The sequence below is a fragment of the Chamaea fasciata genome, unplaced genomic scaffold (genome assembly GCF_029207755.1).
Source record: "Chamaea fasciata isolate MVZ Bird 193981 ecotype frontalis unplaced genomic scaffold, bChaFas1.0.hap1 SCAF_3, whole genome shotgun sequence".
In the NCBI taxonomy this organism is placed as follows: Eukaryota; Metazoa; Chordata; class Aves; order Passeriformes; family Sylviidae; genus Chamaea; species Chamaea fasciata.
The window spans coordinates 106,278,992-106,302,842 of record NW_027094088.1 but is presented as its reverse complement, the minus strand read 5'-3'; the positions used below and the strand labels follow the sequence as shown (position 1 = coordinate 106,302,842).

Here is a 23,851-nt window from a genome sequence, read left to right as displayed (position 1 = left end):
ATATAACTAATGAAGTGTTACTAAAGCGTTTTAAGAGAAACTGGTTCCTGCATTTACAATGTGCTGTAATGATTTACTTAGAAGTCTCCCTTTAGACTCAGTGTACAAGTTACAAATGATGCAAAATGTTGCTGATCAGAGATATTGACAATCGCTCATTGGTATTGACATATGCAAGATTCTCCACTGGGTGCCAGTGCAATTATGAACTGACTTTAAAACTTGCTTTTGGTCAAAGGCTAAAAGACCTTAATTCTCGTCTCATTTCAAAGTTTCTCCTATCTTACTTTTCAGTTCTTTCCTCCAACAGATCAAAGTAATAATGTTTACAATAATAATAATAATAACAATAATAATTACCCTAGTAAAACTTCCTTCTTTTCAATGGATATTTAGAAATGGACTCAGATTTTACATTTGAATATGTTCTTCCAAAGAGCCTGATAGAGGAAAAGAATCTCACCAGCTCTCCCACTGAATCTGTGGTTTCTGGCTGAGCCAGCTAGATTTCTACCTAAGTCCCTGTGTCCCATGTTTCTTTTGACTAGGAATATCTGAAAATAACATGGAGCCTTGAAAATATAAGTTATTCAGTATGTTGGAGAGGTTTTTGAAATAAATTAATAGAAACCATCTTTCCACTTAACTAAGACAAAAAAAAAAAACAACTTCAGGCAAACAATGGGTCAGAGAATCACAGTGAAAGCATCTCTGAAATGTACTGAATTATAAAACCATTAAGGTTGGAAACCTCCAAGATCATTGAGTCCAACTATTAAGAAAGTAAATTAGGGAAAGCAGGATTGGTTAAAAAAAATTAGTCAAACTGCACCCTTCACCTGTGCTCGTGCTAGAAAATCAGGTTGCAAACTGACCAAATTTTGCTGCTGAGGTCTATTTCCTTTTTTCTTCGTAGGAGTATCAAGCCGGGACTCTATCAGCTGAGGTGCATTATTCTTGACACAGCCTGAAAGAAAGCATTTGCTCCTTGAGACAGTGTGACACACAGCATGCAGACTTCTGCTTCAGAAACTCTGTTGCTCATTATAGAAATGTTAAGTTTACTCTCCACTCTGGCAGCTCTGCTTCAGCAGAAGAAAATAATACATCCAACAAGTTATCCTAACGCCTATGGACTAGCACCAATAAACAAATCTCTGTCTCCTTGTGCTTGAAACAGCTGCTGGTGATTACCCTCCTCCCGTGGAGACAGAAACACATCTGGTATCTGCAGAGCAGCAAAGAAGCAGGGAGGAGATGAGCCAAAGCAGCTGTCCCTGGTGTACACAGGTGCATCAGCTCAGCACTGCTGCTCCACCTGAGAGCCATGGCTTATGCAAGCAATGGGTCAGGGTGGGTATTTGGAGAAAAAGGGAAAATATAATAGGCACTTTTCCTCCTTCACATTTCCCCACTGTGGCTGAATAATTTGGCTTTGTTTTAGGTTTTCTATGTGGTGTTCACTGTTCCCATTCTTTCACATTCCTCATGGTCATGTTAAAAAGATGACCAAGATGGCCTAAATTATCACATTTGTAATCTTTGATGAAAATTTACCTATATGAAGAAGAAAAATAAGCATCCTATCACTCTTCTGTTTCTCTAATGGCTTATTTGTGACCTGTAGAAAAAAAACCCAAACTGTGGAGTTTTCTTTCTGTCTGAAATGTCATTGTTTCAACATTGTCCACCAGAAAAAATACATCAGACCAGAAGCCCAGACTCTGCATGGATAAGGTGAGTTTTAAAGAAAGATTAAGAGAAGAAGAAAATGTAAACTGTCCAAAGCCCAAATGTGCATTGTTCCATTTGTTTTTAGCTTTACGTGGCAGGGTTAAGGCTTAAACCATTTGGCAAAATACAAAGGTGAAAGGTGAAATTCTCACATGCTGCCCCACATTGATGCTAAGTTTCATGAGAAAAGCAGAAAAATACTAAATATTGTGGAAAAATTGCCAACATGTTTGTCTACTGTAGTTTATGGCAGAACATGTCTATGTATCTGAATTGTTTTTTCTCTTCCACTTACGAATTAAAAATAAGTTTTAAAATCACCTCTTCTTTACAGCTGATATTAGTTGTACCACTTTAAAACATGTTCTAGCTGGAGCCAAATACATTGATGTAAAATCGATATAGGCTGGATGCTGGCAAAGATGCTGCAATCTAGTATCAGCTATCATCGGGGTGAACCCACTTGACTTTACATCTTCATATTTATCTGTTTTCTTCACTTCTTCCTTTCCACTTCTCCTCCCCGTCAGCATACCTTGCTTGGCAGTTGTGAAACTTTTATTTTTGTAGCTCTCTCTTCTATGCCTCCCTGCTATTCCCATTAGGAAAATCTTTTTCCTTTTCATTTTTTTTCACTTGGGTGTGGAAAGCCCTGATTTTGTTAGACTAACATTTGTTATCATGCCAAAAAAGTGAGCAAGTGAGAAAGACTCTTCCGCAATTAATGCCAACTGTGAGAGTGATGAGGGGTATTGAATAACTTCAAATGCAGGAAAGGGAGGAATACTGCTATATGTCTAAGAGATTGTGACTACAGACAGTGCTGAACACTGCTAATTAAATTTTTGTATTTTCCTATGCTATTTTAAATCCAAAGTGAGACTTGGTGACAATGTATATTGTTATACCATATCCCACAGAATAATGTTTTGTTTTCAACATGATTTACTTTTGTTCCAGTAGTTCTCATTTTAGTCTTTATTCTCTTCTCTCTCTCTCTCTCTCCCCCTTTCTCTATCCCTCTCTCCCTGTCTACTTTTCCTTTCCTTTCTTTCTCATATTATTTCTCTAATAACGATCACATGATGCACAGATACCTGTCAGCATGGGAGAGGAAGAGCTACCTCTCTCTCTGAGCATGGTGTATTCGTACCAGCTTACTTTGCTTTATTTCTTTAAATGACTGTTTTCTCTCCAGGTGAATTGTCCAAACTCCCTCAGCTGAGAATGTGATAACTTTTGAGGCTGAATATTTGTAAAGGAGAGGAACACAGTAGACTCATGCATTTTCTGAAGAATTTTTATGAGAATCACTTTTTACAAAATTTCCCAATTGATTTCCTGCGTTATTACTCCTCTGGCTCCCAATAATGTTATTTAGACAGAGAAATATTCTGACAGCATATCTTCCCATTTATACTTTCCTTACAGCAGTGGCCTATAAATAGGCCATTATAGTCTGTGAAAAATATTACAAAGAGTAAAACTTTTCTTTCATGTTGCTTAAAAAATGCACTCTAAATAATAGTTGTCCAACATGCATCTGGTATTATAATTTAAGATTTTTCTACCATGCTAAGCATGGATGGTGGACTAATTTGTTTAATAAATAGGTAAGAATAGTAAGCAGGTAATTTTATATCCACAGTGCAGTCCTGATTACTATGGAATATCTCTGTGTTTTCAAGGAAAGAGCTATGTGAAGCAGCAGTAGGAGCAAGCCTAGCAGACCCATTACCATGGTATGAGTGAGTTTTAGGTCAACGAGGTTAAAAATATCTTGCTCCAGACAAACCCAAATCTTGCTAATTGGTTTAGACAAGATAGCCAGTTGGTACTGATATGACCCCCAATAGAACTAATGTGGTGTTTCTGGGCCAAGTTCTGCCTGTCATGTCTGTGGAAAGTAGTCCCATTAGCTTCAGTCATAATGCATATGCAGGAGGCAAATACATCAGTAAATTAATCAGAAGAGCTCCTTGGAGGAGGCAGCAGGTGGCAGACGCCTTGAGGGGCTGCTCTGGTTAGCAGCTTGCCCCACTTCTTCTATTCAGAGCTTTAGTAACCTACTGCACCAGAAAACACTGGAGCCAGGGACACCTGCTGATGTAAAAAAAGAGAAAAGGTTTAGATAATTGCAAGTATTCCATTAATGAAAAGGTCCCCTTCTTCTGTTTGGGCATGTGGGGGAGTCCTGGGTGCTGCTATATTCTGGTTCTGAACCTGTCGTGCCTCAATGTGAAGTATTTGGGCACAGCAAATTTGAGTTCCAGGTTTATCATCAGTGTAGGGGAAAGCTTATCTAGTGTTCCATTTATTTTTTGTCACAAATTGGAGCAAATTGTAATGGAAATCCTTAATCTGCTCTAGCATTCAAAGATCGTTTTAGCTGTAGCTACATAATGTTTCAGCAACATCAAGGAAATTAGATAGGCCTGCTGGCTTTTGGGAAATTAGCAGATTTACTTCAGTGTGAGAAAATCTCAGTATGTTCTATGGTGGTTGACTAAGAGACTTTTAAATAGAACTCTGGGTATTCATATTCAACATGTTGCATTCACTGAATGAATGCTAAAATATCACCAAGATATCACTCCCTACAGAATTATGTGATAGACTGCCAATAACATGATTCTTCTCTGGGGTCCTGCTAAATAAAACCAATAAAGGCCTAGTCCTGCTCACTTACAAGTACATTTTTCCCTAAAATTATGTCCTGGTGTATGACTTTGAGGAGAACAGTAAGGTAAGGTCAGACAACAGAAGACAGTGACTCCTCTTTTGAGAGATGCAGGTACTGGGTGGAAAAAGTGCACTGAGAAAATTGAGGAGGGCTGTGCCTAGGAGCCAAGGAAATGTCTCAAGGGCTTAGGCACAAAGGAACTTCTGAAGGAGAGGAAAAATGACTGAGTAACAACTGAGCAATGGCAGTGAACTCTGTTCACTCTCAAGCCATAAGGGGTTTGAAAAGAAGTCATGTTCAGATGGAAAACAAAGATATGGGCATTGATTGTTAAACACAGGGTTATGGTAGACATAAAGAGGTGAAATGTCTGTATAAACTGATATTGTCACAACAATATTGTATAAACTTGCCAAGAGCAAATTAAGTTGCATATTAAAGTGTTCCCAACCATCAATGTGATGCCTGAGCAGCCATCTCATAAAAGTAGTTGAAGCGAGAAACCATTTTCTGAGGGAACTTGATAACAGGATTATGTGATGAGGTTACAAGATAAGACTGGCAAGATGCAATTATCTAGATCCCTTCCAGACCTATTACCCTGGGAAAAAAGAGGAAATCAAAAGCAGTGGCTTACACTGCACTGCAGTTGTACATGTGGTCCAGTTTATAACCTCTGTTTGCCAAGGCTGGATATTAATCCAACTACCCTGGAAGTGTTAAAATGTTCTATTCTCCCCAATAGCCATTACATAAGCACATAGATGTTCAATAGACTGTCAAAAGATATGGATTAATATGCAGTTGATGCAACTACTTGTCCCTCACTCTAACAGTGTTCCTACCTCCAAAACAGTCTTATGCTTAAAAGACATCAGCAATTCATAAATACTAAAACCTCAAGTAAGACGGTAGTGATGCTGCTAGAGAGAAGGCAGCATTCAGGAAATTTTTCAGCTCCTTGGCCTCTTCCAGGTTTTTGTTTGCGGATACTTATCAGCAATTCATCAACTTGTCAATTTGCCCCATAATCTCTGAGTGCTCTGGCGAAGCTCTAGCCCAGCACAAGCAAAACCTTCTCTCCAGTTGCTAGGTAACTCCGGTGTCTGTTCATCTGTGGTGCCTGTTATCGGCTGTTCACATCTCTATTTACTTTTCATCTTGACCATAATAATGTGATATAACTGGACACAGAGCCTCCAACATTTAAAAGACTTCACACAGTTACCAGTGCTGCATCTTTTGCTGCCTTCCTCACAGATGTGTGTGCAGTTTCGCTCAGGTTAAAGGGGGGTTTGAGTTCTCAGCTTTGGTTGGTTCTGTGCATTTTAGGACTGCTTTGAAGTTGTGAGTGGAAACCATCCTATAAGGGATCTAGTGCAATGGATCGCCTTGTAAATTGTATGTTCTGCCATCTAATTCTGGGGAGGAAAGTAAATAAGGAAGCACGCAAATGGAAATAAAACCTTTCTTAGAAACTGGGGACCACAAACTCATCAGTACAGGCTAAAAGAAACAGTTAGGCAACATCAGTATTTTCAGAACTTTTAGACAACCCTTAGCAAATTCAGCTACTTTGCACACCTCCTTTGAGACACAATGAAAAGACAGGAAAGAATATGCATAGCCATGTTCCTTACTGAATTAAGAATTCCAGTGAGAAAGGAGACATAAAGTTACATGCAAACCAAAGAAATAGAAGAACAACTGACTTTATTTTGCTGAATTTCAGTAGATTCTAACAGTCTTATTCTGTTCTTCTAACAGAAGAAACCACCTATCACACACAACAGTGAAACTTCTTAATCTTGAAATAATTGCCCTGACTACAAATCCAGGTGTAATGTAAGGGTGCAACAAACAGGTGGAGTAGAAGGTCAAGGCAAGATGTAGACAACTGTAGGAGATGGACTAGGAAATGATCAGTGTATCATCTCCCCACCAAGACCCCAAGATTTGGGGGAAAAAGTTTTGACACATCTTTGCTCACATTACTGTCTGCCAGAGGAAAGTTCAGCTGGTAGTGTCTTTTACATAGAGGGATCTATATATGTCCAGCTGTCTATATCTCTGTCTCTCTATGGAGAGACATTTATCAACCAAATACATACAGGATTTATTAAATTATTTATCAAGGAAGGAATAAGGAAGAAACTCAGAATACCTCTGGCTGGAAAGAAAAACAATCCTGCATCTCCCCAGTCACTAACAGATGACCCTTCTTTGCTTTACTTAGAGAGTGAATGTACAGAGTTTAACAGATTTCCTGCACAGAATTTCTTGGCAATGAGGAAAACATTATGTACTTCAGAAGGATTAATCAAAAGACTTTTAAAATCAATGAATCCATTGATTTAAATATACAAATAATAGAGAAAATTTTGAAGTGGTTTCTTACAATGTGCTCTGAGTGATAATAAGATACCACTCGTCAAGAGCTTCATCAATTACTTACTATAGGTAATTGGCTGAATTTCCATCATAAGCAAAAGCCTTCTCTATGGAAAATGCACAAGTAAAAAAGCTCTTAATCGAGAACACTACAGGATGCTCTATATAGTCACACCTTGTTGGCTGGTGTTAGAATTTTCTCATATCTTTTGATATTTAAATCTCCTCAACATGAACTTTTCACACAACTTTGCCTGCAAAGCTAAAATCTATATTCAGAACTCGCAGCACACTTGAAAATTATTTTCATACAATATTGTTTCCTTCATGATGGGGAAAAAAAGGATGTCTTGGAGAATGATGTCTTTACTTTTAGACAATCCATCCACCCACAAAATCCAGGTTTTCCCTCTGACCTGACAACATATGTAATATGATATATTTTTTTTATGATATGCCAGATATACACAAAGCACTAGATGTGCAACAGAACTCAAGGTATTTTATAATCTAGAGGCATGATTTTATCAGAGGATTGAGGCCTTCCTGGCTGTATCCACCAGGTCTACTGGAGTAGTTCTTCAACCAGTAGTTTCTTTCACTGTCCATTCTTTCATCCATTTCCATCTACCTTACACACTGGATAAAACCGAAAACAAGTCTATGGCAAATAAATCAACATCAGAGACACAAAAATCAGAATTAAGTTGTACAAGCAACCTTAAAAATACAGTTTCAGATAGCTGGGGTATTTGGCTTTGTATCTTCGGCATGCTATTAGTTCAGTGTTATTTTATCCATGCACAAAACCACATATGTACAATGTACCAGAGGGCAAATAAAGCACATCTTAGTAAAGGAGGCAATTTAGGAGGTTCTGGAGAAATATTTAATTTCTCTGTGCTTTGAAGGAATAGCATTTAACCTTTAAGTAAACAATGGGATTGATAAACAATATTTAAACTATCTCCTGTAGTTGCCTAATTTAAATGTTGTTGTACCAGAAATGATGCTTCATCTAAGCCCCCTGTACACAGCCATGTAGAATCATGATTCCATTACTGCTTTTCTTTCTTATATTCATTTATTCCACGTGACCCATTTGCAGCAAGAGGGCAAACCTGTGTTTGAGATTAAGTTATTCTTTTGGAAGATAGAGTCCCCAGAGGATGAGAAAGGACAAGAACTTAGTTCTTGCATACTGTTGAACAATTTAATCAACAGAAAATTACATGAAAGAGTCTTTGTTTGGCTGATTTTGAGTTGAACTCAGTGCTCTGTAGGAGTAATAAGGATAATTTGTGCAGGATTAGGTGGTGCTTTTGAGTTGCATTACAATACAGGCACCAGTACAGCTCAAACTGGGGAAAAGAGTTGAAGATTAGACGTCTTGTGGAACATATAATCTAGTATAGACGGTAGTACCTCTAGAGCCAGGTTGTCTCTGACAGCAAGTGAGCAGAACTGTTCTCTAAAACTAATGTGCTTAAAATCCATTTAAAATTATTTTGATAGTGGAAGCTATGAAGAGAGACACAGGTGATTTGTGGGAAGAAACCCAAAAACCCAGTGAACCATGAAAGAGGTAAAGGGCTCATTTAGAGATTGAGGCACCTAGTCCAGAAGGATGAGAAAGAATATTCTAATTGAGAAAAATGAGATAGTGTGCAGTTCTGTCTTCTCAGAAAAAAAAAAAAAAATTGCTTACACCTGTACTTTTATAATACTGAACGACATACCTTTAGATCTGTGAAAAGGAGTGGGTTGCAGTCAGGCTAAACACAGGCTTCTAAGTAGTATTACAGGAAAAAAGAGCTAAACAAGACAAATCTGGTGGATGTCTTTCCTAGAAATACATATGAGGAAGTGTTGCTTTCCCTCACATGAACTCACAGCAGTGTTTGTCATACCCAGCTTCATGGAAAAGGAATGTGTTGTGAGCAATTAAATGCAAAAGCATGAATTCCCTGATATACAAATCACCGGAGGCCAGGAGAATTTTGGGTAGGTGTTACTGCATGTGTTTTGTGGCTGCTCTGCCATCTGCTTGTGTTCTCAAGTGAACCATTTGAAATGGTGAAGTCTAAGGTACTCTCCTGGACTGTTTGCTTAAAAGGTGAATACATTCTCCAGAAGGAGATTTAGCCTACCTTAGCATTTTGTCAGGGATAAAAGAGTAACTGGTACTGCCTGTCCTGCACTATTGACATGGAAAAGAAGTGAACAGCTGCTTTAGGTTGGTCATTCAACTTCCAGGTAGAAAAATTCAGGCAAAGCAATTCCTGCTCTTAGTAGCCGGTTAATTCTCTTCACTGATCAAGTTTTTACCTTGCCAGAAAGCAAAAAACCCTAAGCAAGACTCTTTCTTCTCCCTTTGACTCACAATAATCACATTCTCATGATGATGCCCTGCTACAAATCACTTTGCTTTTCACACCCATTGTTCATAGATAGACACTTATCTTCACTTATCTTCATCCAATACACATTAGCTGCTTCTGTGGGTTTATCTGCTCAGTCTCCTGAGGACCAGCATTGCACCTGTCTGTTTTTTCCTACACTGGCTGCCTTCTCTTTAAGAGCCATAATGGATCTTTTATTAAAAATCACTCTCCTTTGTTCTGGGGAGTGGGATGATATTTTTTTTTATTTTTTTTTTTTTTTATTTTTTTTTTTTTTTTGGTAATGGCTGAGCAAAGTCTAATTAAAAGCATAGTACACTTTGGGCAAAGGAGTCTTGGCAAAACAGTATTCCTTGCTGTTATTCAGTGTAGAACTTTGCAAATTTGGATGGCAAGATTTTTGCTGTTATTGGGTGAAAGATGATCTTTTTCCTTTTCATTGTGAGGAAATATTTTGGAGTTTGAAAGGAAGTATAGTAATTTTATGAATCATATCCTTGAAAGAATCTCTGTATTTTTAATCGGAAATAAACCAGTGAGTAAGTAATGCCATTGATTCACTTTATCAATTCAGTTAGTTCATAATATAACTAAAGAGAAGACTTATAATGGAAATGAAGCTTTGACCTTTGTTCACCACAATAAAAGATGTCATCTTATGTATATTCTCTAGATGATTAATTGACCTTACATAAATTTCCTCCTTTTCTCACCAGCCACATGTTTCTCCAACTGTGTGTTAAAATTTAGTGAAGACCAGTCAGTCATTATGTTTGAGTCTTAAACTAGTTGAAGAAAAATAGTGACATATTTTTGCGTTTGTCTTGCAGTGAGTATCTATGCTTTGTTACTGTTGTTAACAGGTAACAGCTTCAAATTTTGAGTGTCAGTCTCAAATATTGACTCCTTATTATGAAATAAAATGGAATACTGGGAATACTGTCATTTGCTGGGTTGCTGAAGATACTCGAGTCAACACAATGCTTGAGCAGAATGTCTACTCAGGGCTTATCAAACTACCTTTCCTGTGATAAACACCAAAATGCCCTAACACAAAACAGTAATGATTTTTTATTTAGTAGCTAGCAAAGAGACAATCTGCAAGGAGAATGAGAGGCAAAATACAAATATGCTGATAGAAGGTACTTAATTTGCCGAGAGACCCCCCCCCCGGCTATTTTAGTGAATTTTCTAGGAACTTTGTACATCTTTCTCAAAGTACATCAATTCATAGGGTCCTGGTGTTCAGAAGCAAACAAACTAGAGTCCATTAGCAGAGAAAGATGAAGAAAAACGGCATTCAAAAAAGACTCCATTTTTTCTTCTAAAAATATGACTTTAATTGCTACTTCTTAAAAATACTGATTTGAAAATTTAGATCAAAACTTGTCTTAGGTCAGTTACCCTGGGCAGGCTGCGAGTCCAGGATAATAGCTGTTTAATGATCTGTGAGTGTTCCTTTCTTCTGTAACTTGCCTGATATCTGAGTCAGGAGTCAGGAATGGATTCAGAGGACAAGAAAATTCCAAGCCTTTCCCTCCTCTTCACAAGGCTTAACAAGCCCATCCCACCAACGTCTTGCAAGTGATATAAGGTCCAACTACTTGTCAGCTCTGCTCAGACTTTCTCCAGTTTCTTTTTGAACTGAGAGAGCCCAAGCCAGGACTAACACTCTGTCTACCTTCCAGCATCCCTTTTGATCCTCAACTCAGGCTTCCAAAACTTTCCTCCACAATCCTGGGCATAACAACAAGTTGAGCATTGTTGGTAGCACTGTCATACTGTAACTGCCACTGCTGCTCTCTCCCTCTCCCCTCCTTCCTCCCTAGACGTGAGTTTCAGGCGTTTGGCAAAGATACACTGCAGTGTTTCTGAGGAACTCTCGCTGCCACAGTCTTGACTTGAATGTGTTGAGTTTATTATGTTTGATTTCTGAAAGATTTCTGGAAGTCCTTCACTGGAGCTACACTGCTGAGCAAGGCTGAGGTTCTGTTTTGGCACAAAAACTTTTTAGAGGTACACAATAGTTCTGTTAAAGAAAATTTTCTCTCCTGTTGTGAAGTACAAAAAAATCTGTGTCCCATTGCATTTTCATTAATTTATCTTGGCTACTATGGGTTTTGAGTTGGTTCAGGATTGAGCAGTAGCAGTTCATCTTCTTTATTTCTCTCGATAAAACTGTGCTAAGAAAGAACCTAAACTTTTTCAGTTTCTCTATTTCCTCAAGCAAAGTCTTAATTGTACCATCTTTCCCACCAAAACAGCCTTGGTAACTATAATTATACAGTGTTAGAGCATGACAATACTACTACAACATTTTCCAGGAAATTGAGTAGAAAAATTAAGTTAATTTTATAGTAACTGTGTGAAAAGAGTGGAGTGAGAATGTGTTAAAAAATGTCATGGATACAACCTGAATGACTTTACATGACTTTGTGGTGGTTTAAGACCCTCTGTACCTGACAGTGAAGAAACCTGAGATATTTGGTAAGTGTAAGACATTTTTGCAGATTAAAATACCTTGAAATTTCTACCTTTCTTACATATTTTGATCCTGGCTTAAAACTGGTAGCAGTGCTGGGACACCAAGTCTGCTGTCTCTTCAGGTTCAGTCTGAAAAGTAGCTGAATTGTTCTCATATCTACCAGGCTTCTTCTAACCATCTTAGTGGTCTATATGTTAAAATTGTGCACACAAATATGCTAAAATTAATTTTTCCTAGGATTAAAAATATGCAGTCTGATCAAAGATAAAAGGATATTGGTAAGAACATTTGTTAACAATCAGATAAAAGGGAGTATTACAGTGCTTTTGGAAATACAGTTGCTATAGAGAGGTTTCCCATAGGTTGTGCTGTTTTCTACAAAGATAACAATCATCTTCATCTCCATTCCAGAAACATATTTCTGAAAAACATAAATAGAAATTTATATAAATGTTAATTTATAAATAGTCCATGATTGCTCTGTTTCAATGAAGTTAAAGGCATACTAATCTAGCAATGTATTAATTTTGCCTAGCAAAATTTTGATAGCATAGGGGTACAGGGATGCTTTCTGTGAACTGCTGGTGCAGCTTCCCCATGTCCAACAGAGCCAGTCCCAGGTGGCTCCAAGAGGGACCTACCCCTGGCAAAGGCTGAGCCCTTCAGCAATGGTGGTGGTGTTCTGGAACGACAGATTTAGAAAGAGAAAACAGATATTGCACAGGAACATTTGCAGCCAGTAGAGAGAGAAGAATGAATGAGCGGGAGAAACAGCCCTGCAGATACCCAGGTCAGTGAAGCTGAGGGGAGGGAGCTGCTCCAGTCCCAGAGTTGAGATTCGTCTGCAGCCCCTGGTGCAGCCCCTGGTGCAGCTGTGCCCCTGCAGGTGATGGAGAACACGGGGGAGGAGATCCACCTCCAGCCATGGAGGATCCCACAACAAAGCAAGGGGAAGCCTGAAGGAGGCTGTGCTGGAGCAGTTTTGTGATCAGGATCTGTGACCCTGTGGGGTACCCATGCTGGAGCAGCCAGTTCCTGCAGAATTGCACCCTCTGGAAGTGTCCCAGGCTGCAGAAGTTTGTGTAGAACTGCATCCTGTGGAAAGGACTGTCTGGACTGACTGGAGGAATCTGTAGAGGACTGTCTCCCAGAGGATGGACCCACACTGGAAAAGGGGAAGAGTGTGAGGGGTCCTCCTCTGAGCAGGAAGGATTAGCAAAGACAATGTGTGATGAACCAAGTACAGCTCCCATTCCCCATTCCTCTGAGCTGCTGAGAGGGAGGAAGTAGAGAAAATAGGGAGTAAAGTTGAGCCTCGAAAGAAGGGATGAGTGGGAAGGTCCTTTAGGATTTTGTTTTATTTCTCACTATCCTACTCCGATTTCATTGGTAATAAGTTATATTAATGTCACCAATTTGAGTCAGTTCTGCCCGTAACAGTCACTGGTGTGTTGTAGCTGTGATCTTTCCCTGCCCTTATCTCAACTCTGGAGCTTTTTGTTGTATTTTCTCTGCTTCCCAGCTGAAGAGGGCAGTGATGAAGTGGCTTTGGTGGGCACCTGATGTCCGGCCAGGGTCAGCCTGACACAGGCTAGAGGAAAAAAAAATCTTCTGACTCATAAAAAAAAAAGATTTTTGAGTATGAGAGTATTCAGGCTGTATTTAAATTAACAATGTCTTTGTTATGTGTATACTGAGTGTATCTGTTCGTTAATTTAAACAAATTTATCTGGAATAGAACCCAATTTAATCAGAATATGCTGGTTTCTCATTTTTCAATATCTATTTGGTTAATAGTTGCTGAGATTAATAATAGTATAGTATTATAATGAATTACATAACCAAAGATTCTAACAAGATTGGCAATATTTATGAGAGCGTTAATAAGTTGCTTTGTGTGGCAAGTCTGATTTACCTGGATATATTACTTTTTGTTTAACTTTTTATAAAAGTGTAACATTTTACATTCATATTTTACATTTTTATAAAGGTTTAAAATTTTAATGAAATATAACAAGAAGAAAAGGGCCAAATATGCTCCTTAAGGTGACTCAGTTGTCTAGAGAGAAATTTCTTTTGACGTCATTTATTTGTTCATATTAATGTACCTCGTATTTACAGTTTAGCTCTCTTGTTTACCAAAGACTTTTTTTTTCTGTTTCCTGAGTTCCTACTGTTTTCAAGAGATTGATCTCACCAACAGATAAAATTTTCTTTTTTAATGATAAATAGATGTGACATTTTACCTTGGAAGAGGCCTGAAACGTTTTAAAGTTTTGAACTCATTTAGATTGCTGGAAGCCCTCAACTACCAATCAATGGAAGGTGAGAGTGACTAGCTGAAAGCAAAAAGCTCTTGGAAGAGTATGTTTGTCCCGCTATGCCCCTATGTGTAAGTGGCTTAGTTTATGTCCTGTATCTCAGAGTCACCTAGTGAACAACTGGAGATTAATTGCAGGTGTCAAGGTCTTCAGTGAAAAATAGCTGACACAGCCTTGTTGTTTTCACTTAAGTAGAACTGCACCTACTCAGTGATACCTTTTCCTATGCATTCCTGCTCCGTCTTAGAGTACCTTTTGTGTCTTATCAGTATCTATCATGTTTTCTAAATCTTATCCTGACCTTTAATTCTAATGCTGGGTGCTACATAACAGAGCCTTTAGAGCCTGAAGTAGTTTCAAGACTTCTCCACTGCCCAAGGACTGGCTGGAAAAAAACCACAACAAACCAAGAGAGCCTATAGCAAAAAGTTCTGCTAGGACTTAGAAGGAAAAATAACCCAGCACCATGAAATATCAGCATGCAGGTAGGAAGCTGGAAAAATGAATGTGCAGGGTGGAGTACATACTGCTTTGCGTGCCTTCCTCAGTGATCCATACTGAGTCACCTGGATGTTGTCTCCCAGTCCTAGAAAAACCTGGATAGGAGTAGATATAAGCAAAGCACAAGGCCCTGCCTTTCAAGACTCTTTTCAAAGATAAAGTTCACTTCCTATTTGCATTTGCTGTGTTCGAGCCTTAATGATCATACTTTTGAAAGTACTACCTTAAGAAAGACTTTTTAACTGAGTGCTTTTGGCATGCCATCAATGGGCATGTCCCCATTAAAAAAAAAAAAAAAAAACCCTGTGGGAATAATGTAGTGTTAGTGACACTTTATATCATATATATGTGTGCGGAGACATGTCTTTTAACTCTGAGCATTCAATACAGATGGAATCACAGAATCATTTTGATTGAACAAGAACTTTAAGATCCTTAAGAACATCATTATACCTAACACTGTCAAGTCCACCTCAAAATCTTGTCCTTAGGTACCATATCTACCTATCTGCTAAACACCATCAGGGCTGGTTACTCCACTTCCCTGAGCAGCCCGTTCCTTATGCAGGCACCTGCTGGCAACTGATACACTCAGATCCTCTGTCTGATTTCCAGTTGCTGTTCCATGAGTCTCCTTCAAGTCCTATATCCGGTCTGCCAGCTCCATTACATGTCTCAGATACTGCTGAAGGATTCAAATGTCTTTGAATGCCCTTATTTAAACAAGTGAATTGAACTCTGCATGAACACTTGCTCTCTAACCTGGACTTTATAGTTGTGCTCTTTCAGTGAATAATGGACAGAAATGGTGTACTTGTGAGGTAATTTCCTCATGTCATCCTGAGAGAAGTCCAAAATAGGGAGGATTAATATCTGAAGGTATTTGTCTTTAGTGGTGGTGACAGCCTTACACTCGCAGTCACCTCAGCTCCAGCCATCTCCAGTACCCAACATGTTCATCTGGACTGGTCACTCCACGGTCCATAAATCACCACTAAAGAGAAATGGGCACTTTTAAGAAGAAATTGGTTTTACCTACTTTTTATTGTCTAGATGACATGAAGCAATAAATTCCACCCTGGATCCTTAACTTTTAGAAACCTTGAAACTTAGGTGAAATTAATCCTAGATATAGTCTTAAGAGAAAAACTTTCCTTCATTTGCACATACATCTCCCACTGGTAGAACTCAGTACAGAAAAAAAGCAGATACCAGACCTCAGATTACAATGACTACAGAATATTCACATAATGACAGGTTAATAATACAATTACTGAGTAAAAATTCTGAAGGTATAAATAGAATGTTTGTGTTTTGTAGTCTGTGTTCCAGCTCTGTGTACAGGGGTGAATTTCACCTTGTGAATGAAATCTTGATTATACATCTCCACACACAGCTGTGGGATGAGAATTATATAATTAACGGTGAGCAGTCAAATCCCAACATGTAGCCATGAATGCACACCTGCCATGCAGTAATGGGAGTGAATTTCCTTTTAACATGCAAGCATGGGCTAATGTGGACCACACTGTGATTTTTTGCCACTTTCCATTGGCAATGGGAAGAGTGGAAAAAAGTGAAGTCTTTATTACAATTTTTTGCTAGCATTACTCTTAATCTGCCTTCTTAATTAGTCCTGCTGTGTGGCTGAGATTCCACATAGGCTGTCATGCCATGGGGAAGACCTATATATTATAATATAGCAATTATTTAACCTCACACTTTCCAGCATGAGTGACTGATTCTATCTCTCATGCTGCAAGCATTTGTATCTGGCAGATACATGGCTGCTGTTTTTAGTGACTGAAACTTACTTGTTTTGGTAGGGTTGGTCCACTCTCTTATCCAGTCCCTCCGGCCATAAGTGGAATGAGAAGGTGAAAGGGGAGCAGTCAATGAAATAAATATTTTTTATATCCTTTTTTACACTATATACTTTCAGGATTCAAGTTCCTGGTGGCTGGGGAAATTATTACAAAATAGAATTGACTTTTTGAACTTGAGGCTTTATTTCTAAAATTCAGAAGTTCCTGCCAGGATTATTTGGCATGCTTTTTGGGATCTCTCCTCAGAGCTTTGTCACTTCCAGTGGTCTCAAATATGCATGAGACATTATTTACTATTAATTATTAATTAACATTAATTACTATTATTTCTGATTTTAATCTACTGCATTTTTTTGCACTGAAATTACTTATTTATGGGTCTGCTTTTGCCATAGAGAATAGAGATTTTCCTTTTTATCTGGCATATTTTGGTACGTAGTTTCAGACTTACAGGGTCTCATACTCATAGTCCAGATGCTGAAAAAAATCTCTACCATGAACTTTGGTATTCAGCTTTTGACAGCATGAGAGGATCTTCATGATTGAGTGGACTATGAACAGTCACGAAAGAATTATGCACATCATAAATTCATAAAGCCATGCAATAAAGTTTATCAGAAACTCACAGTTAACACTTTTTATAAAAACTGACTATGTAAAGGTTTCCACCTGAGCAATATTCTTAGGGAATCGGTGTTTAACTGATTTCAGAAAGTCAGGTTTAGTCTGGGTGACTGTCATACACATGTATCCATGTATGTTAGCACAGGATTTGTGTTTTTATTTTAAATTACTTTTCCCCTCACTAATAGAAAGTAGGATATCACATTTCATCTTCCTAAAACCCAAAGCGAGGGTAGAGAGCAAGCTCCAGTTCATATACGTAGAAGCCATGCACTGAGAGCATCTACTTCAGAGCATTATATGTTTCTGTCCTTTTTCATTTCTCTTAAAACTATTCATTAATTTTGTGATTCTCCAGATTCCTTGGGATTACGTGTGAAGCTCTGTTTTATTGCATCTGTAACAGTGTACTGCAAAAGGGTGAAGGTTGTCAATTCAACGTTAAATACCATCTTGGGTTACAAATATTCTTTCCTCATTCTGCTCCCAAATCTGAGCTTTCCTCTGTGCCTTTCAAGCCATTCAAGTTACACTGCTCTTTTATTTGAATGCATGCTCAACACACCATCCTTCTACCAGAAATGAGATACTAATATGATATAAATAGGAGATATAATCTTATCAGGGAGATGTACACAAGTCTAAACTGCTAAATTATGTTCTTATCATATCATTGAATAGGCCTTATACTTTGTCCATCTTTAGGACAAGAATTCATTGAATAATTTCTAAAATGAAGAAAGTAAATTTAAAGACTATTGAAACAACACTGTCTACTCATAGAAGCATAATTCAATATCAAACTTAGTTTAAATACCATTTTAAGAGAGAGAATGTAACTTTTAAAAGCATTGAAATAGTTGCAATTATACCCTCACCTTTCTCACATATTCTAAATAAGATGTTTCATTTTGTTTGGGTTACTCCCTTTGGCTTAAATCATTTCTTTAGCTTAATCTTTCAATTTAGAATGTTCTTTAAAAATAAGTCTTTTTTGATTTAATATTATCATAAACTTATTCAGTTTGCTCCAGACTGACCTCATATGAATGTTTCAGTTCATGTAAAATTTCAAACTTTTGGCTTGATTCTGAAAAAAAATGACAGTTTTTCCACTTTCAAAAAGTACATTGAGGCCACAAGTTTTTGTGTGGTTTTTTTTTTTTTTTTTTTTGGTGTGTGTGTGTTGTGTGTTGTGATTAAAGGTTTTCCATGTGTTCAGTGGGTTTCTACTTCCATACGGTTTCCTACTATCAAGTAGTCCAGAATAACTGGCAGGTATTAAGCATACATCTACTGGGTGTCCGTTATCATATGAGGCAAAATTCATCCCATCCCTGTAGGAACTGGAAAATGTCAAGTCTCCTACTGCCTTCTGTGAAGGTGAGGAAGAAGTCTGTGGTATGACAGGGCAGAATGTGGCCAAGAAATTTGGTTTCTGTTCACCCTTAGACAGAATCCATGGTTTTGATGTGGAATCCACCCAGCTTTTCTGGGCAGAGGCAATCCTTAGCAGAACAAGAAAGCTTCTAAGGAAGAAAATAAAGGTTATATATGTACACCTTCACCGCTTCAAATATTCACTTTGGGAAGGATCCTGAGAAAGCAAAATGAATTGTAGTGGATCCAGGGCAGTAAATGACATGCAGAAAGGGGCTGTGTAAAGTTACAGAGCAGTGTGATATCCATAGCAAGGAATTCTCTGAAAAGGTACTAAAGTACATCTGTTTTTGTGACCTTGTGCTAAATCACTTGGTCTTTGACTCCTAGCACAGACACTGACAGACATTAGAAGGGAATTCAGAGCCTGGGAATCCACGTGGAGGATGCAACTGCAGCCCTTTACACCAGGTAAGTGTTTTATCCACCAGACATCCATGCAATGTATTTGGTGACTCATTCCCACATTTGACCCCAAAGGAGTCAGACAAATCCTCTTCCATTCCTTCAGGGTGTCCACCTGAGCAGCATCCTTCAGGCACACGCATTTAAAGATGAAAAATCTCTTGAAAGGAGCTCTATTTTGTATCTTTATCGTTTCAATGTGCTTTTTCCAAAGAAAGAAATTATTTCCTTTGTATGGGTCATAAGGATGAAAAATACACAAAGTGTTTATTGTGTTCAAATGTGTGTGTGTGGGTAGCTACAGAGGAGTGAATAGTAAATGAATATGTATGCAACACTAGCGTGACATCTGATTGAAATCAATTCCAAGTGAGCAGTGCACTGTTCCATATTGTGGGTTACTGATGCACACGCTCGTCCATGGGCAGAACATTTTGTTCATACAAGTCCCATTTGCTGTGGGAATCTATCAGTTGATCATCCAGCAGAGACTGCTGTTTAAATTGCTGATTTCTTTAGCTGACCAGTGGGCCTTAACCACCTTGGGACAGAGGACCCAGAAAGTGCTCTGTACTTTTTGCTGTAATTTTATATACAGGAGCCCCACGTTAACAAGAATCCTTTCACTTCCTCTGTTTAAGATGACATGCAGTTTTCACTGGCACCAAAAAAAGAAAAAAAATTGCTTCAGGGGCCCGATCCTGCAAATGTGAATGTTTCCTGGGATGAGTTCCGTGCTTGTAATTCCTTTAGCTCCAGCACCACTAAAAGTCAGCTGGTAGTGCTGTGAAGAGCCCTGAGCTTTGTTTTCCAAATCTGAAAAGGACAGAATAATTTACCAGATCCCTAGCAATGGGTGATATTGCTTAATATGATATCCATTCCAACTGCTGAGAAAATTTAGGTAGGCAGAATGCAATTTCTCAAATTGGAATTTGGCCAAGACACTGGGGATATACTGTTGTTACAAGGGTGTGATAGATATTGTAGGATTAATTTTTGTTTTCTTTTTATGATACTTTATAAACCTATATAGTTAGTTTGTGTGTTACTGTATAATGTTTTAAGCCTAAGGAATGCAGGGTTCTGGGAAGACATTCCTCTGCCGAAAAGCAGAGAATCACCCATCACCACAAGAGAGGAAGGCACCGCCCATGGGTGATGGAGTTGAGCACCGCCATCATCGGCCGTGGGTCAAGCGCTCAGCACCCCATATCCGTCATCCCAATCTCATCAAGGACATACATCTCAATACCTGGTTCCAGTAAACCCAGACATAAGTTTATGTCTCCCCGGAAAAACTATTCACAGAACTCACATCTAAAAAGGAAACCATACAAATATGAATCGTGGACCATATTACACAAAGAACCGATGAAGTAATTGGTCGCACAAGCCCAAAAACTGTATAAAGATGGGGCCCTGCACACTCCGAATTTGTGAACCAGAGGGGGATTCTGCGCCATAGGGGCAGGATCTTTTGTTCATCCAGCGCCGATTCCCGGGATCAGAACTGAGCTTTGATTGTGGTTTTATTGGGCTTTTTCTATTTCTCAAATTCTTGATTTTTTTTCTTTTTATTAATAAATTTGTTATTAATATTTTTAATTCGCAGATTTGGCTTATCATTTATAACAAAGGGCAATGACATTTTTAATGCCACCTGAAGAAAAAAATCCTTTGTAATACCTACTCACTTATATTTTTTTCCAAAACTGTTTTTGAAAACAATCCTCAGTAGTGTCCCAATTAAAAAAAAAAACAAAAACAAACCAAATAAACAACAAAACAACAAAAAAACCCCACAAGATCAAAACTAGAAACAAAACTGACCCGCCTCCCCCCGCAACACTGGAGATTTATAATTTGTCATCTTAGTTATGTATGGTCCTTCCATAGTGCTCAGCTGGTGTTCCCTACCCCATTGTAAGAGAGTAGTTATGCAGTAGTTTTAAATATGAAATTTCGTTTGTTAGAAATCATGATATTTCCACGTTTTCTTTTCTGAAATAAAATAAGACAACATATAGAGCCTTCTAATGTAATCAGAAGCTCAGAGTAAAAAGTTTCCTAGGTGTCTGAATCAACGTAAAAAATATGATGCTGTTGAAACAAAAGTAGAATTTTGGTTTCTTGATAAAAATTGAATATTTTGTTCAGACTATTCTTTGTGTCTGCCTGAATCTTATGAGCCATTTGAGAATACAAACCAAGTCACCCCTACTTCCATTTTTTGCCCAAGTTTTGTGTTAGTGCTGAGCAACATTTCTGAGAATAATTTTTATTTTTGCCTATTTGCACAAGAGGTCTAACTTGGGTTGGCTTAGCCACAACCTATGAGCTTCAGGTCTCTCCTCTCCATCCTGTCATGGCTCCTGTTTTACCTTAGGAGCAGAAAGCAATTACTGTTTCCACAATGATTTTTTTTTATAATAGTAACATTTCCATCCTTTCTTTCATGGTATTTTTGGACACTGAGAGCACAACGGGGCCTTTTCAGACTACATGGAATTGGTCAGCCACCTGTATTGGTAGAACAAAGACAAAAAGGACTGAATACATCAATGTTCTCCAGTGTTTAAGTATTCAATATATTGATGTCCCCTTAAAAAGGGATGTGAGCCAAAAAAACCCAAACCCAACCATAATGAATTTCAGTTCTAGCTGAAAAAAACAATTGGACAGCTATGATGAATCATCTCCTATAAAAAGAGAAAAATACTGTAACTTTTCATTGTTTCGAGATCAGACACACCACTGCTTCTCTGAAGAATCTGTGAGCTGGGGAGGTTTTTTTTTTTGGGGGGGGGGGGGGGCAGTCCTGACATGTAAATAAATCCACTGAATATTTTCCTCTGCTCTGGACTTCCCAACACCGGAATTTCCATGCAAAAGAATTCTTCAGGCAGGAAAAGGAAATAAAGAAAGCTTCACATTGGTATGTTTCAAGCTGCTGAGTTTATTCAGGTTGGAGCCAGGTCTAAAGAGACCAAGTCCTGCAGCCTGATGACCCACACCCACCTGCCTGAGAGAACAATCTGTGTCCTTTTCCTCTCATGAAAGCTGCCTCGTTAGTGCTCTGGGCAAAGCCTGAAGCTGGAATTGCTCTGCAGTGTCTCAGGGTTTGATTACAGCAGGACACTTAGGGATGAAGGGATGTGAGGAGAGATCTGACTGATATCTTGGGTCCACCTCTGCTGTCCTTGGATCTCGGTGATGCTGCTGTGGAAGTGTGATAAAGCTGGATAATCTAATCAGCAGAAAGTCACAAAGTGGGAAGGCATGTGGGTAAACTTCAGATAGTCTTTTTTGTGAGTCTGGACACAGGGCTCTAATGATGGACAATAAATCTCAGTTTAGTCTCCTAGTAATTCTTAACCTCTTCTGAGAGCACAAGATTGATTTTTATTGCTACTTGAGATGCATGCAATTCAGAAGCAACTGCAGTAAAGTCAAACACATAAGCTTGCAGGCGCTGAAGTCAGTATAAAACTAGTTAAAAAAATATAAAATCTGAAACTTTATACTGTTTTTACAAAGTAATACATATACAGATTGACTGTTTTTTGACAAGGTAATGCTAATGCAAAGAGATGATATTGCAGTTTTAAGCTAAACTTCACTTTTATATAGGCTTATCAACCTGACTTCTTCTGGACTACTTGAATAGTGGAATTTACTTCTGTGCAAATTTTTGATATTAGTTACTATAGTGAACACACTTGAAAAAATAAAGCTGTTAAAATTTATTGATAAAAAGAAAGCATAACAGACCTCCTGATTTGAAATCCTCAGGTGGAAATGTCAGTATTTTTACCAGATTGAATTTGTATCATGTTGGACTTTTAAAAAAGTTATACATTGTCCTAAAAGGAAAATAGAAGAATATTACTGAATCTTATAGGAATACTATATTTTTTATATCTTCTGCAGGTGGGAAAAAAAATGTTGGTCTCTGAAACTCACAGTTTTCCAGCATTTTTATGAATACATATTTTAATAATGCTGGAGAGATCCTGTACCAGTTGGAAGCTCAATGTAGATTTACAATGATGCTCCTATGACAGCTTAGAATTCTTATGCACGTATAAATACTCACACTAAGTACTAAACCATCCAATTACTCTGTTTAAAGTATCTCAGTAAACAAATAGGAATTCTGGAGTTTGAAACGCTAGAAATATATTTCCCAAATGTTTTGGCATGCTTTGTATATGTGTGTGTCTGCAGACAGGAGTGTCAGTTTCTATACTGATGATAGCTAAAAGATACAGGTGTGTAAATTAAAGTGCATAAAAAACCCTCATGCGTGGAGCCATGTTAACAAGTTCACACTACCACTTCTTTGTTTCCAAACAGATTATTAAATACCTTTTCCAACAAAGATAGATGAATTTTTTTGGATGCCTAATTATTTGCAAAGGAAGTTGATAAACAGAGAGATGAAATGGAAGTGGAAGGAACTTCTGAGAGCTCAGAAATGTAAGAAAAATGGAACTCTAAAATACTTCACTCCCAAATTTATGTGCCACTTACTAACATTTTGAAATTGTGAAATAACCACAGAAATGGAAAAAGAAGGGAACACGCAGCATTCATTCCACATACTGCTCACTTCTGAACCACAGAGCTACCCTTGAATTTGATGTGCAACAATGGATGGATGAACAAATATATTTTCAGGACTAAAGGAACCCATTTTCTTCACTGTTGTCATGTAGAGTGTATTCTATATATTTTTGTTTGGAGGTTCACAAAGAATTCAATTATTCAAGAAATATTTCAAATAAAAGTAAATATTCATTTATTTGAAATTCTAGCCAAACAAATGGCTATCTACACACTGTATTTGGTACATAGCAATGCATGCAGTAAATAAATATAAGAAAATCAGTTAAATCTTGTTAATATTATTTTTTTCTAGTGTCTTCTGTTATGGAGTAAGTCAGTTTTTTAAAAGTTCAAAAGAATCTCTTTTGCTATTGAGATCACCTGCTCAATATTGACTTTGCTTTTTCTTTGGAGTAGTGGCAAATCAA

At 38.0% G+C, this 23,851-nt stretch overlaps 1 long non-coding RNA gene across 1 annotated transcript; it reads left to right on the top strand.

The window, feature by feature from the left end:
* Window positions 1-1,411: 1,411 nt before the first annotated feature.
* Window positions 1,412-20,637, top strand: LOC136287871 (uncharacterized). Its single transcript, XR_010720405.1, has 3 exons — window positions 1,412-1,737; window positions 18,738-18,818; window positions 18,919-20,637. It is a non-coding gene; the product is annotated as an uncharacterized lncRNA (long non-coding RNA).
* Window positions 20,638-23,851: the final 3,214 nt, after the last annotated feature.